Source organism: Canis lupus, chromosome 27, assembly GCF_003254725.2.
Source record: "Canis lupus dingo isolate Sandy chromosome 27, ASM325472v2, whole genome shotgun sequence".
Classification (NCBI taxonomy): Eukaryota; Metazoa; Chordata; class Mammalia; order Carnivora; family Canidae; genus Canis; species Canis lupus.
In genome coordinates, this window is record NC_064269.1 from 31187740 (window position 1) to 31202942 (window position 15203).

General features: G+C 35.4%; 1 protein-coding gene across 7 annotated transcripts in view; it reads left to right on the forward strand.

The window, feature by feature from the left end:
* EPS8 (epidermal growth factor receptor pathway substrate 8) overlaps positions 1-15203 on the forward strand; it is a 176585-nt gene that overhangs the window by 74386 nt on the left and 86996 nt on the right. The window contains exon 1 of one of the 7 annotated variants that reach the window (XM_025455209.3): positions 3317-3443. The exons of 5 other annotated variants lie outside the window; for them this stretch is intronic. The gene's annotated coding sequence lies outside the window, so the exon portion shown is untranslated. Of the gene's footprint in view, positions 1-3316; positions 3444-15203 lie in introns of those variants that run through there. One more of the 7 variants, XM_025455210.3, reaches the window with a different exon arrangement.

The window sequence follows — 15203 nt, forward strand, 5'->3', positions numbered from 1 at the left end:
GGTTTTAAAGTCAGAAGGAGCAGAAAGATTGGTTTACAGCAGACAAAGCAGATTGCGATTCTTGGGAGAGGAAGTAATGAAAGACAGATGAGGAACTGCGATTGAACTGTACAGGAACTGAGACTGAAGTTCTACTGTGTTTCCAAGGTGGAAGGATCGTGGCAGCCAGATCCATTCTGCTTGCTTGCCCTACTAACGTCATGTTAATGACTTCCCGTCATTGTGGGTCCAGTGGCCTTACTTGATATGTTTTGTTACAGCTTACCTTCCCTGCCTCCATATTTGTGGTTACAAAGTATGGAATGTATGGCAAGGTTACCAGTAGCGAGATGCGCATGTGCAATTTCCAGCTTCCTTCAGTAGTTACAGGAAAACCTGCGGCAACCAAATCTGGGTTCCAGATATATTTCTTGGGGCTGCTTCTGGTAAACTGGCCTGTCGCAGAAGGGTGAGGCAATCGACAAATACCCGTGAGCCTTGCTTGGATTGGTCCCGTGTCACTGGCATCCTGAGTGTGCATATGAATGAACATGATGTTAGTCCGTGCATTTTTATTAGTGTTCTTAATAATGATTAGTTATATATCAGCCTGAACCAGATTAACCTTTTATAAAGCTATCATTAACATCTTCCCTGATGGTTCAGAACAAAAAGGTATATCAAAATCCTGTTACTTGGAACATGGGACAAATATAAACAAGGCTCATGGGTATTTGTTGATTCTCTCAACCTTCCAAGATAGGGCATTTACCAGAAGTAGCCATAAGACATATTATATATTTGGAACGTGATAGATTTGGTTGCTGCACGTGTTTCCATGACTATTGAAGGAAGCTGGAAATTGCACATGCACATCTCTTTACTGGTAACTTTGCTCTCCGGCTAGGAATTAAATGTACCAGGTAACTTATTATTAGGAAAATGACTGTCTTAGAAGTATAAATGGCCTAAAGTCTAAGCAGCAACATTTTTGGCATTTAGCAGACCCATGGACCTAAGCGATGATATCTTCAAAAAGATGGGTTGGAATTGGGATCCTCCATAAGATCCCTTTTGGCTTTCAAGTTTGGTGAGACAATTGAAATGTTGTATTGGAATTTTGTGATTATACTGTTTATTTTGAAAAAGGCTTTCCCTTGTGCTACCCATCTCCTTGCCAAAGAGATATTAACACTTTCTGGTGTTCTGCTCATTTGCTCATTGGTTTCAAAGCTTTATTACTTTTCTCACTCCTTTGATAGTGCTGCCTCATATCCTGTCCTTTTTGTTTATGATGCTCTTCTTTTGCGGTGTGGGTTCCCCAGGATATAGATCTGAGATGGAAATTAGTGTGCCATAAGTTTCTTAGAAAGTGCTCTTTGGATCTACCCCTGTGGAAGGGAAGGGAATGGAGAAACCAGTATTAAGCAGAAGGGGAGTTAGGCTATTGTACATGGGTCTGTAATGGAGATCTGACTAGCAGGGAGTTCTGAGGCTCTTCATCATGGTCTCCAGTTGGGGAGAGAGGGTCAAGTCTTTATATTCCCCATGTCATCCAGTCTTTGGATGTGGGCTACCCTGGGAAGGGAGCAAGACCTTGTGGGAGGAGAATCTTCAGCCAAGGCAGTTCTCAAGAGAGCTGATAGCTGAGGGCTGTCGGCTGGCAGCAGTACAACAGGGAATAAATCATTCAGTCCTGAAAGGGGATCTGGGTGGCACATCACAGTTTCCACTCCATCTTTTTTGCAAGGATGCTCAGGATGGTTCACAATGGCCTGGGGGATGGTCAGAATTTCCAGCAATGAAGAATTGCAAGGACAGAGTGGTCAAAATAGTAGAGAGGGAACATTGGTATGGATAGATCCTACCATATAATTGAGTTCCTGCATTGATTATAGTTTTTCCAAGTAAGTTTTTAAAATCCTATGTATCTCTACTTACACTATTCTCTTTTTAAGTCACCGAAACTTGGTATGAAAACTCTGGGCGCTGTATGCAGAGAATATGTATATCTTTGCAATCTGTATGATTGTTGTAAAACCTTTTTTTTTTTTTTTTCACTTTCCTTTTCTTTATAGGCTTTTTTTTCTTCCTCCATCTTTTAATAATTAAACTTTGTTTTTTTATCTTCATATTACAAAATTAGTTGAGTACTAAACTTTCTGTTTGATACATTTGTTAATGCTCAATAGCAGTAAATCATTTTCTTACGTATTTTGTAATTTTTAAATTATAGGCTCATCTTCAGCAAGGATTGTTTTTTATTTTGGTTTGGTTTGGTTTTTCCAGCTTATAGAGATCCCATGTGGCCCTGTTTATGGAGGGTTTCTCTAAAGTGGTTTCGTGTTTGTTTCTTCCAGATATTCCAGGGAGATCATAACCGCAGGACCCCTCAATTTCTTAGCTTGAAGATTCTCATACAAATTCAGACTTCAGAACTGTTGTGACACAAGCATAGGGTTTTTAATTTCTGGTTGTAGCATTTCCCTTGTACTTTTATCCCAATTGTCAGAGACAAGTTCTCTTGTTCTCTTGAAGTCTTATTAAGACAGTGGTGGGTGGATTTGTTGTATTCCCCTCATCATTTTTTAATGTGGTTAGAGCCTTTTGAAAATAGCTCTGGTTTTAAGGAAGGACCTTAGCACCAACTGTATACCTTGTGTTCCTGAGATTTCTCCTTCTGTCCTTACATGACCATTAGGGGACAGTTGGGTAGGTTGTATCCTGTGTTGTAGAAAAGCAGGGCCAGAAATCTAGCCTTAACTCTTTTCTTGAGAATGTACTTTCTTTTGATCTCCTTACTTGAGAGGCTATTTTCTTACCAATTTCAACTAGACTTAAGTGCAAAAGAGACTCCCGTGATCATTCCTGGAGGCCATAACTGGCAGTATTTGCTTTTGTGCATACCACTTTAGTTTAGTACCAGTGGATTTTCTTTATTGTAAGTAAAGCCTTGTATCTAGTTTGTATCTCATTTTTTCTATGCATCTGTAGTGAAGGTCTTCATTAGCTCATTTTACCATATTGCTGTACCTGGAATTCTTACAAGTTACTTATTAACCTCTATTCCTCAGATTTCACCTCTTTCCAGTGGGAATAATGATAGTGTCCATCTGTATAGTATTAATTTGGAACGCAAACACATAGTAAGTTCTCAATTAATATTAGCCATTATTATTTACACCATTTAAGGCTTTATTTTATCACCTTAGGGGAGAGTTGGAATGTAGTAGTGGTTGTGTTTACGTACTTAACAAGAAGAGGAAGTCTTAGTTAACGCCCTAGAGAAACCAAAGGAGAAACTTTGTTCACTACAGTACAATGCTGAAACTGAAGCTTAGCGTCCCGCCCTTTCTGTTGATGTGCCGAAGGTCACTTGGCACTAAGAGGAAACTGAGAGGAATGTCCTCTCAGTATTGCCTGGAGGATTGCTTAGAGGAGTCTTGCCTGGACTGTGTGGGTAGGTAAGTTTGAGCTTGTGAATATTTATTTTGCTAAGCAGGGCTCTCAAAGGCATAATTATTATAGAGGATATTTGAGGACCTTGAAACATGCAGTAATACTTTTAGTCCCAGTTAGCCTTTTGACAATATTTTAAATTCCCATTTGGTATCCAAGTGGATTCTGAACTTGTTGAAATTGGTACCTCAGGTTACTCAGAGTTCTACCTCCTGCCGCCTGCCTCTTGGGGATTTAAAGGATTTCCTTCTCTTAGGTCATGTGTTTAAGAGAATAATTTTCCTCCTAAATTGAGGTAAAAAGAAATCTGTTGACTAATAATCATAGTTGGGGAAGCACAGACATAATATATCTAGTTTTCTTAAAATTACTTTTACATTACTCTGATATGAAAAATACTGTGATTATCGTATAAATATTAACTGTTTTAGATTGTTTATACAGTGTTAGTTGTACTATGAAAATTTGTGTATTAACCAAGTTCAGTTTTCTTCGGTTGTTATTGGCCTTGAGTCCACAGACTTAATACTGCCAAATTTCTGTGTAAACATTTTGCTTGGGACCTAAGATGTAGTGAATATGTGTATTTAAAGTTTTTCCTTTTCTTCCCCTACACCCATGTGTATTAATGGAACTTGTAAACATTTAAATAGTCAATTAATGGAAATTTTTAAGGAACAACTCTTTCAAAAAATTCAATTATGTAATTATGTTGTTTTTAATATAAAATATGAGCTTATGGAGAAATATAATTATTATATAGAGTTCTATTTTTGTAACTCTTTTAGATTTGTTACATATAATTTTATTCAGGAGGAGTCTTTTCCTTGTTCTGTTACTAGTGATTAAATGCAAGGTTAAGATTTACGCTTTAAAAACAAGAGTTTTAATATTGTATCATAATAGACTGGATGGAGAACAAAAATAAATAACTGGTTACATCTCTGTTTTGGTGCTGGGAAATGTAATGCATTCTTGATTCAGGTGCCATGGTTATGCTTGTATTGATCCTTTTTGAAGTACATTCTTGGATATGTTGATTTTCCTCTAATGTGTCTATTATTATATTAAGACTTCACCATAAGGAACATTATCAATTTACAACGAAATCCTGAACTACCCATACAAATATCATGTGTAGCTGTTTGGCCATACATAGGTGAGATTGCTTAGAAGCCTTTGTTGCAAGGCTTTGGTCAGCCTTATAGGCCAAATTCTATAAGCAAGTGTCAGTGTCATGTTTAATATAAATTTCATATATCCTCTGGGAATGGTATGTAAAATATTTTGTCCTTTGTCCTAAGCTTGCCTTTGACCTTACAGGAACATTTATCCAAGAAGGCTTTGTTTTGGGGAACTTGTTCTCACTTTAAGGAGGATATCCCTGTACCTACTATACCTGGGTATTTTAAAGGAGGTTTCTATTTTTCTACAGAGAAACTTGGAAACAGTTTCTTCCATTTAAGTAAATTATATATAAGAAAAAATGACTTAGGAGAGGATAAGATGTTTATATTCATTTTCTATGAAATTCTGAAATAAATTAGAGAAGTTTCCTTTTCAGTTATTTTTCAGAGAAATCATGTTTCATTAATTCATCAAAGTAGGTGTAACCTTCACTTAGAGGTACTGCCTCTGAGTTTTAAGCAGACAAAATACCTCATTATATTTTAGATATTTTAAGTAGTTTACTTGAATTATATACAAATTTTGTGCAAAAAAAATTTTGTGCAGATGATATAACTAAGTAGACTTTCATATAGTCTTTTGATCACTGACCCTGCAGGATAGTTCTAATTTAATTAAATAATTACTCTTTAAAAATTCTTTTTTATTTTAGGAGTGTATGGGTGGCTCAGTCAGTTAAGTGTCTGACTCTTGATTTCAGCTCAGATCCTGATCTCAGGGTCATGAGATCCAACCCCTCCTTGGGCTCTGTGTTGGCTGTAAAGACAGCTTAAGATACTTTCTAAAAAAAAAAAAAAAAAATATTTTCTCTCCCTTTGCCCATTCTCACCCCTTTGTCTCTCTGAATCTCTCCCTATCTAAACAGCAACAACAACAACAATAATATAAAACAAAACAAAACAAAAAAAAAAACAAAACAAATCCAAACTCTTTTTTTTTTTTTTTATTTTAGAGTTTAGGTTTGTGTATGTATTTTAAATTTTTTTTTAATTTTTTCATGAAACGCTTTTTGGATTTTTCAGCTATATGAAACTATATTTCTTATTTTAGTTAAAATTTGTAGCATTTCTTTCTTATGTATAGAATATGTTAACTAGATTCAGGAAAATGACTAGAAGATCCTTGTGGTAGTATTAAATCTTAATATATTTTCTAAAATTTTAAAACAATATGTGAAATACTGTCGCTTTGTATTTAGCTATGTAAAATCTGATCTGAAATGGAATGTGTGTTTTTTTTTTAAGATTTTATTTATTCATTCATGAGAGACACACACAGAGAGAGGCAGAAACATAGGCAGAGGGATTAGCAAGCTCTTTGCAGGAATCTGATGAGGGACCTGATTAGGGACTCGATCTCAGGACCCTAGGACCATGACCTGAGTGAGCTAAAGGCAGCCACTCAACTATTGAGCCACCCAGGCCTCCCTAGAATGTGTGCTTCTTAAGCTTGCCTTTGACCTTACAGGAACATTTATCCAAGAAGGCTTTGTTTTGGGGAACTTGGATATACAGTTTCTTGAGGATTAAAAATACATTGTGTCAGGTATTTAGATGTAATTCAGAACCATATTATTTAACCTCCCCTATTATATGATCCTAATGATCAGATTTAAATATCTTATAATATTATTGTTACTATTAGGTTGCTTTGTATTCTTTTTTTTCCCTTCATTGTTTCTAAAAATATATGATTTTGCAGGTAATTTTTTTTTCTGCTATTTTGTATAATTTGCCAGACCAAATGACACAGTTAGAATCCATTAAGTAGAGCTGTGAATATCAATCTTGGATACAAAGCTGGGGATTGTTGTTGGGGAAAGCCCTCCTGCTGCTCTTGCTTGGCATTCCAGAGACTCTGAATGAAGTCTCTTAACTTATTCAAAGCCTGGATTTGTGAAGGCCAGTTGGGCTCCCTTTTGCCCATTCATAACTGATATTGTACTCTTCTGGCTAAAAATGGTCAGTGACTTTCCCATTTCCCATCAGATAAAATTAAAAAGTTGTTATATAATTTATTATCTTTAGTCATATGTCTTAATTTATGCCCCCAAGCTTCCTGAACTTTGTGCTTTATATATATCTCACATTTCCTGCCTTTTTCTTTACTCATGCAGCAATTAGGAAGTCTTTCCCTCTTAATCAAAATTCACCTCATCCTTAAGGTCTACTAATCATCCCCATTAAATTTCTCCTGGTCCCTTCCAACATTGAAAGTCACCTGGTTTTTCCCGCATTTTCTTAACGTGCTTCATGTTCTATCTTGTGTTACAGTTATTTTTATATATGTTATATTTTTTAAAGATCTTATTTATTTGAGAAAGAGAGCACAAGTGGGAGTGAGGGGAGAGGCAGAGGGAGAAGGAGAGAGAATCCTAAGCAGACTCTGCTGAACACAGAGCCTGACTCATGGGGCTCCATCTCAGGACCCTAAGATCATGACCTGAGCTGAAACCAAGATGACTCTTGATTCTTAACTGAGCCACCCAGGCACTCCAACATGTGTTATAATATTTTATAACTGCTGTTTAACACTGACTGACTTTAAATGATCCACTAAGTCTCTTATTTCTTACTGGTTTGGGTGGAGTTGGTTTCGTCACATTTCTCCTTTTTTTCCTTGTATTCAGTAGATACTCATAAATTTTTGGTGACTGAATAAATGGAATGACATGACAGTGAGTTATTGTCTACTAGACATTTTATTGCTCTGCTGGAATGGACATGGGAGGACAAGGGATCAGTTAGAGAACTAAACAGTTGTAGCATAGCTTTCTGAATCTAAGCTGTCCCTACAAGGGAGAGCTGAAGAAACAAAGATATAGTTAAGAAACATTTTAGATCATGTTTAATGGCTCAATACTGACAAGGAAAGAACAACTTTTTCTAGATAAAGACTTTGGGCTGATAGAAAGTTGAAGAGTAACATAGGTTTTGTAGAGTGTGACTATGGTTCTGAGTCAGAGAACATTTGTCACATGCCCATAGTTTGGGAATGAATATAGTCAGTTCTGCTGTAATGCTTGTTTTGAAAATGGGAATTTATTCCTATGTTACTGGTACTAGGGAGCAATTTGAGGATAATGTAAATTTCGCATTTGTTATACGTGATTTTATCTGAGATATCGTAGGTGAACACAGAAAATACCACCTGGTTGAAGTGAGCCACACAGGAATACACGAAATGCACAGGCTCAGACTTCACACATCTTCCAGCTACCTTACTCCATTACACACTATGAGCCACAAATACCTATATCCTGTTTTATAATATTCCCTCAATTTCAGATAACCCTTTCCCCACCATTTTACAGTAACTCATAAGCTGTAACCCTTTGGACACCCAATGCCACAAGCAAAGTTTAGGTCTTTTTCAAGGTCAGGTGCCATGTTTATTGTAGTTTTTATTTATATTTCTAGCCATTTAACTGTGTTAAATCGAAACCATGTTTCAATCTTAATTAGGTTTTTTCTTTTTTATGAAGTGTCACTGATGAGAGTTTTTGAGTATTGTGCTTCTAACTCTATTTTCTTCATAAGCCCTGTGTTTTTAATGATGTGATTTTGCTTAGCATCATCATTTTTAGGAATATAAATGTTGCATTTTAACAAAATTGACTGTACTAATTATTAACATGCCGAGTGTGAACTGATAGCACTCTTTCTCTCTTTCCTTCGCTTCTGCTCTTCCTCTTCCCTCTCTTTTGATGGTGAAAGACACTAAACAGTCCCTGTAAGGAGGAACATGGAACAACAGACCAAAACGCCAAAGGTGTTTTAAAAAAAGGTGGGGGGCAGAAATGTACTGGTGGAAATAAACGGACAGCTTCAAAAACAGGTAGAGACTAAGAAGTAAACATATAAGGCCTGTGGGCTCTAGAGTGAAAATATATCTTACCTCTAAATAATTATAATTATGTTTAACATTTTTTGAGCCTTTACTGTGTGCTGGGCACTATGATAAGTGCTTGACATGGATTATGCCATGTAATCCTCATAAAACTCTATAAAAAGTATGTTATTTCTGTCTTTATTTTACAGATGAGGAAAATGAGGCTTAGAAGGGTTAATTAACTTGCCCAAGGTAGATAACTTATAAATATAAATGGCAGAGCCAGTTCTAGAAGCAAGTCTGATTTCTGAGGCCTAGATTTTAGTGGTCTGTCAGAGTACTTTCTAGATTATAAGTTAATAACTTCTACATATGTTATTTCTTCAACCCTTAACTGTGTCTGATTGGCATCACAGGCTGTTTCGACCCGTGTAATAAATGAAGGAACAAAGGCACCCAGGTTAAGAAAGGTACAGATTGTCAGAGGCAGAACAATAACAGAAATTAATTCTCATATCTAATTCAGGGTTTTTTTTTCTGGAGCTTATGTATAAGATGAGCCGAGCTGAATGGAAGAAGACATGATCGTGTTGGGAATTGGAATAAAAGGGGTTGAATTTGTAACAATATGTCAGAATTGAAATGAGAGAGCCTAATAGAAAATGGGCAGTGGGGGACCTCTAACTCTGTGGTACAGAAAGCCCAATCAGTATGTCATAAAGGAAATACAACTAGCACCAATTTCAGTACAGGGTTATATGAGAAATCTGAGGTCATGAGCATAAATTGGTTATACTGTAAATCCTGATTAGTAGTATACTCAGAAAAAAAAAACAAAGCAGAAGAAAGAGAGAGGTGACACTAGAGGAAGCCTTCCAAAGGCTTTATTGGGTGGGGTGGGGTGGGGGGGGGGAGTTGAGAACGGGAAGGCTTTATTTGTACTTTTATTGCATGTCCTGAATCACTTTTTCTTTTGGTGGCCCAGTAGGGCCTTACATAAAAACAAGTAAACAAGTGTTTAATTGGTATTTGTTAAACAGAGAGTTGATAGATAGTAGAGAGAGTTTTCAGTTGAATGTTATTGAAAGCTAAATCTTATGTAGATACTACTATAAATAAGGGTAGAATTGATGAGTATTTATGTATTTAGAGCAGGGGATTAGCAGACTCTGACCAGTAGGCTGTTCCTTTCTACAAGCCAAGAATGATTTTTACATTTTTAGTAGTTTATTAAAAATAAAAATGAAGACTATCAACAGAGACCCTATGAGGCCCACAAACCCCAAATATTTACCACTTGACCCATTGCAGAAAGTTTGTCAACACTGACCTGAAATACTGTCCAAAAAAAGTTAGACATGTTTTCTTAGGAGATCAGATTAGGTCATAGAAACTGATACTATATTTCATAGAGGGCTACATTTTTGAGTATGTGCCTTTTTTTCCCCTTTCACTTGTGGGAAGATTCGATATTTACTTAGTATATTTTGCTAGGGGCTTTGTATAATTTATTTTTCATACCCTTGAAAGATATAACTACTTTAAAATGAGGAAACAAGGCTCATAGAAGCTAAGTAAGCCAAAACTTTCTCATTAAATAAGTGGTGGTATTCATATATATTTGTTTGGTTCTCCCAGATAAGAAAATGGTAAAAGTTGAGTGTATACTATTCAGAATTCTGGCTTGAAACTATCCAAATAAATATCATCATATATGGACATCCGTAGTAACGTTACCTAGTATCTAAAAATAAACATTTAAATTTTACATACAAAAAGTAAGATTGTTTGGAGAATTGTAATTTTATTATAAAATTTACATATGAGGGAAGATCTTTGGATAAACTGTGGAGTTACAAGGAAAATATAAAGAAAAATTTGAAGTCTCATATTAAAAACTCAAAATAATATTCACCTAAAAGAAAGATCAGACTTAAAATGTTTTCAATATAAAGTACAAAATAGAAAAGTTTATTCTGCTTCAGTAGAAAGTGCACCAGGCAGCAATTTATCTTTGAAAAGCCCGTGTTAAACAAATATTGGCCCATATGTTAATTATAAGGTCTTATGAAGAAGATTTCAGGGTGCTGTGAAAACATGTAATGAGGTATTTAATCGTATAGATTGGAAGGTCAGGACTAGACTTCCCAAGCTGGGTCATTTAAGCTGAAATACAGGAGTTAGGCAAAGACAAAGAGGATAATTATTCCAGGCAGATAATGATAGGCCTTGAGGATGTAAGAGCTTGGCATATTCAAAGGAATATCAAAGAAGGTCATTGTATCCCCTAACAACTCTGAGGACAAGAATTATATCTGTTTTGTTCATCCTTGTATATCCACCTTCATACATATAATATCTGTTGGCACATAGAAAGCCCTTAGCAAGATTTCTTGAATGGACAAAGAATGAAAGGACATTTTACTGGGAAATTCATGGTATAATTGTAAGTAGAGGAATTACCTGGATGAAGGCTACTACCCTCTCTCTGAAGCCTACATAATTGCAAAACTACTCAGATTGTTGATAATCCCAGATTACCCTAGGTCAGTTGCAGCCCAGGTGTCTCAAACCTTAGTAACTACTGTTAAAGTATCTGAATGGACCTTTGACCTAAAAACAGTCTGCACAGAAAAAAGGAATATAGACCATTTTAACTAGATCTAAAATCTTTCGTTCTCAGGAAAGTGAATTTGCATTATTACAATGTCAGGAATAAATCTGAGACAGAATGAATATAGCTACTTTTCTAAAAATAACCACCTGAAGGGAAGGGTGTTCTGTACTAGAGCGTTCATAACAATCCCTGGTTCTCTGGGTGATCACTGGTGACCAAATAGCAAATGATTATCAGGCTTAGAGGTTTAATTAAGAAGTTAAATACTCAAATACTTATTATTTGTGGAGCCTATTTCTTCAAAATCATATCTGGACTTTTAAATTTAGATAATTTCACTTCTTGGTTTGAGAGCATTGAGGGATTTATAAAGTAGAAAGAATGAGGAGAGGATTGCATATTTCCCAAGTCTATGAAATAAAGTTGTAGCAGCCATGGAAGGACTAATTTCACAAAATATTGACCATACAATGGAAGCAAAATAGAGATTTATAACAATCAAGGAAAGAGAGAGGATAACTTTAGGTGGGAAGGTAAATGAGAATTAGACAGGAAGGAATTATTCATGAATAATGGGTTATTCATGAATGAATATCTAATCTGCCTCCAGAATGCCCCTGTAATTATTTTATTAAAAATTAGTAATGTGATTGTTAATCCCTCTGTTGGTTTACTGTTTCCATAAAGATTAAATCCAAATTTTTGTACATGTTCTATAAGGCCTCTCACAATCCGTCATGAAGCTTTTCTCAACCACATTATCTTTTTATACACACTATATTGCAGCCACACTGAGTATCTCACTATGCCCTGAAACTCATGCCCTCCCATGTACCATGCTTTGCATATTCCTGGAATACTCTCTTACTGCCCTTACACCTACCATCTCACACACTCCTCTGTGTCTTTCAACATCTGGTTCTACTGTCTCCTCTTATATGAAGCCTACCAACAAACTGCCCTACGTGGATTCTTCCGTGGTATGTTGTTCACACTGTGACAATAGCATTTACTAACTTGCACTGTAATTTTATCTTTGCTAAACTGAGTACTTTAGAAGAGAGGAACCATATTGTTTATTATATGCCTTTCTTGTGAAGCACACCTGATAGGTGTAGACAAAATATACTAGATGAGTTTCTTGGATGGTTTTGCTTACTCTATAGTATGTTTGCCTTTCATAAATAATCATTCCATGTATAAGCTGGAATTTGTCTTATAATTTCAGTAATTATTAATAACTGGTGATATCACAGGCCAAAGTATTAAGCAAGCACATTTTTTTTCTCAGTAGCTTACTAGTGTGCCATTTCTGTGCAGAATTTTTAATTAATGTGGCACACTGACTTCATAGGTATTCTCACATTAGTTTAAATTCCTCCTGTCCTAGCAGAAAGTATCTCATAATTCATACTTATGTGTCAATAATATAATATATTTTTACTTCCTGGGGTGTATGAAGTTTAAAAGTGATTGCCAGGGGTGAAAACACTTAATTCAAAAAAAAAATAAATTAATTTCCAGTGGTAGAATTTCATTCACTGTGTCACTTGGGTAAATGATATACTTTTAAAAAGCAGGATGACTCTCTATTGGGCCTAAAATCACACTGGGCAGTCAGGCTTCCAACAGCACCTCTCCATCTTCAGCACCTCCAGAATGGTGTTGACTCTGGGATATTATATTTCCATAGGCTGCTGCTTTACTCTCTGGAATAAATTTGCCCTTCTAATACTGCTCCTTAATAATTTGAAGAGTGGAATAGTGTGGCTTATTTCAAAGTGCTTATTCAGCCTTATTAACTAACTAGCAGTTTCTTTTTCAAATGTTTAGAAATAGAAATATGCAGTCATTTAATATTTAAACTCGTGTCTATGAACCTGGTACAGAAATGAGTGAACAGTTATTAGCTGAATTGGCATATTAAAGGATGGTCTTTCTACTGAAGGCAAAATACTGCGAGAGTCAGATATTTGAACTCCTTCCAGTCTAGATTACTCAAGAGGAAACAAATGGCAAGATTCAGTTTAATTGCTTGTTATTTTGAAATAGGAAATGTTATGTGTATTTTTCTTCCCCAAGGGCTATGTCCAGCACAGTATCATTTTGGTGTTTTTATAGTTCTGTGAGATGTTTCCAGTGTTTTAGAAATAAAAAACAAGTGAGACGGACATAAATGTATCTGGACAGTAGAATGTTTCAAAGCTTATCTAAGTAATTGTTATTCTAAGTAAAAGACTTGGTAGTATTTGTTGGAATAGTCATGTTAGGATTTATAAACTAATGGAAGAGGGCATAGTAAATTTTGGCACAGATTATGTAAATAAAATGTTTGCACATGTATATGTTTACATGTGTGTCTTGTGTGCATATGCTTAAGTGTGTTTAAACATTAGCAAGCTTTCTGATAAGAGGTGTGTGGTCACATGCACAGACAGCATAGACAGAGTTTGGGCTCTTGGGTTCGTCTGCCTGGGTTCGAGGCTTTACTTATGTACTAGGTGTGATGGGGCAAAGTACTTCCTTGCTCTGTGTCTCAGTTTCCTCATCTATAAAGTTGAGATAATAATTGTACCTACCTCCTAGAGGAGTTGTACTTATCAACTGAATTAATGTGTGCTAAGAATCTATAACAGTGTTTGGCACATATAAGCATTTAATAAGTGTTACTTATTTTTTTTTGTAAATTATTATTAAATATTGGCCACTGAGTTGATTCAGAGAGGGGAAAAGAACTACCTTGAAAAAAAAAATGACTGTTTTGAAGCCAAAGACATTAGTTAATTTTGTGGATTAAAATCATAAGGTTGTTTCTTTATCATTAAGAGATTATGGTATAAAGAGGGATATGTGTAGGTAGTAAGTGGTTTATTCATTATAATATATCTGGGATTATCCATTTTTGACTGTATTTAAAGTCTTCTTTTTTATGACCAGGTAATATGTGTTTATGAAATGGTTTACTTTGAAACTTAGTTGGGTTTGGAAAATACATGTCTTTTTGTCCATTTTGTGTTAGACTTCAATTTTGTCTAATCAGTGTTTGAATGAAATGGCACTTGTATAGACTTCCTTCCAAGAAAAACATTGGGTGTTTCAGGAAGTGGTCTTGATGAGTCAGAGGGTAATACTTTTTCCTCTGAGTCAGTTCTGAGCCTCCTTGATATAAATAGGCTTACTTTTACCAAAAGTTCTGCTTTTTAGATCATATGTTAAAATCATTGATAAGTGACCACACCAACAATAGTACTTTTATTGGTATTTCCATTGAATTAACACCGAGGACCTCATCTAATTGTGATTGCAGAAATTCTGTTAAATAATTTTTTAAAAAAAATTTCAATTCAGTTTCTGTACTTCTAAATTAATTTCTATTTTGCATCAGTTTTGCCTCAGACAGAACTCATTTGTGTTGGGCAGTCATTTGTGTAAATCTTAGAGGAAGTTATATTGATAATAATATCTCCTTTGATCACTAAAATTCTGGGACTCTTCTTTTAGTACATGTATATAGAACTCCTATAGTGCAACTTTAGTATAATAGTTATTTTGCAGAAAATTGTACTAGTTTGCCACACCCCAGAACTGTGTCAGAGATACAAAGGAATAAACCAGAGTTCTCCTTAACTATATTGAAAAATACTAAACATGATAATAGTTGCCAAAGGACTAGATACTGTTAATGTGAGTTGGTCTGGGAAGACTAAAATAGGGATGATACAAATAGTGGAATTGAGCAGTTGCTAGATGGGAGGCAGGAAGAGTATTTAGGGTAAGAGCAGAGGCCTGAAGGTAAGCCAATGCACTGTATGTTCCAAAGAGAGTGTGATGTAGTTAAAGTTTATAGGTGGGAGTGCTAGAGAGAATATGGGAGACTGGAGAAATTATTTAGGACAAAATTGTGGTGGGCCTGGAATGGTGAGCAAAGGAAATTTCTTTTTATGTGTGTGAGTATGTAATTGGTAACATTCTTTGCTCTGGTTATCATGTATTTCTTTTGAGTCATATTTGATTGATTGCAATTGGTTTTTCCTTCAGTGAATCTCATTTTTACAATCAGTTTTTAAAGAAAACTTCTCCATTGCTATTTCTCTCCAATACAGTATTTCTTTAGGAAGATAAAGAACTG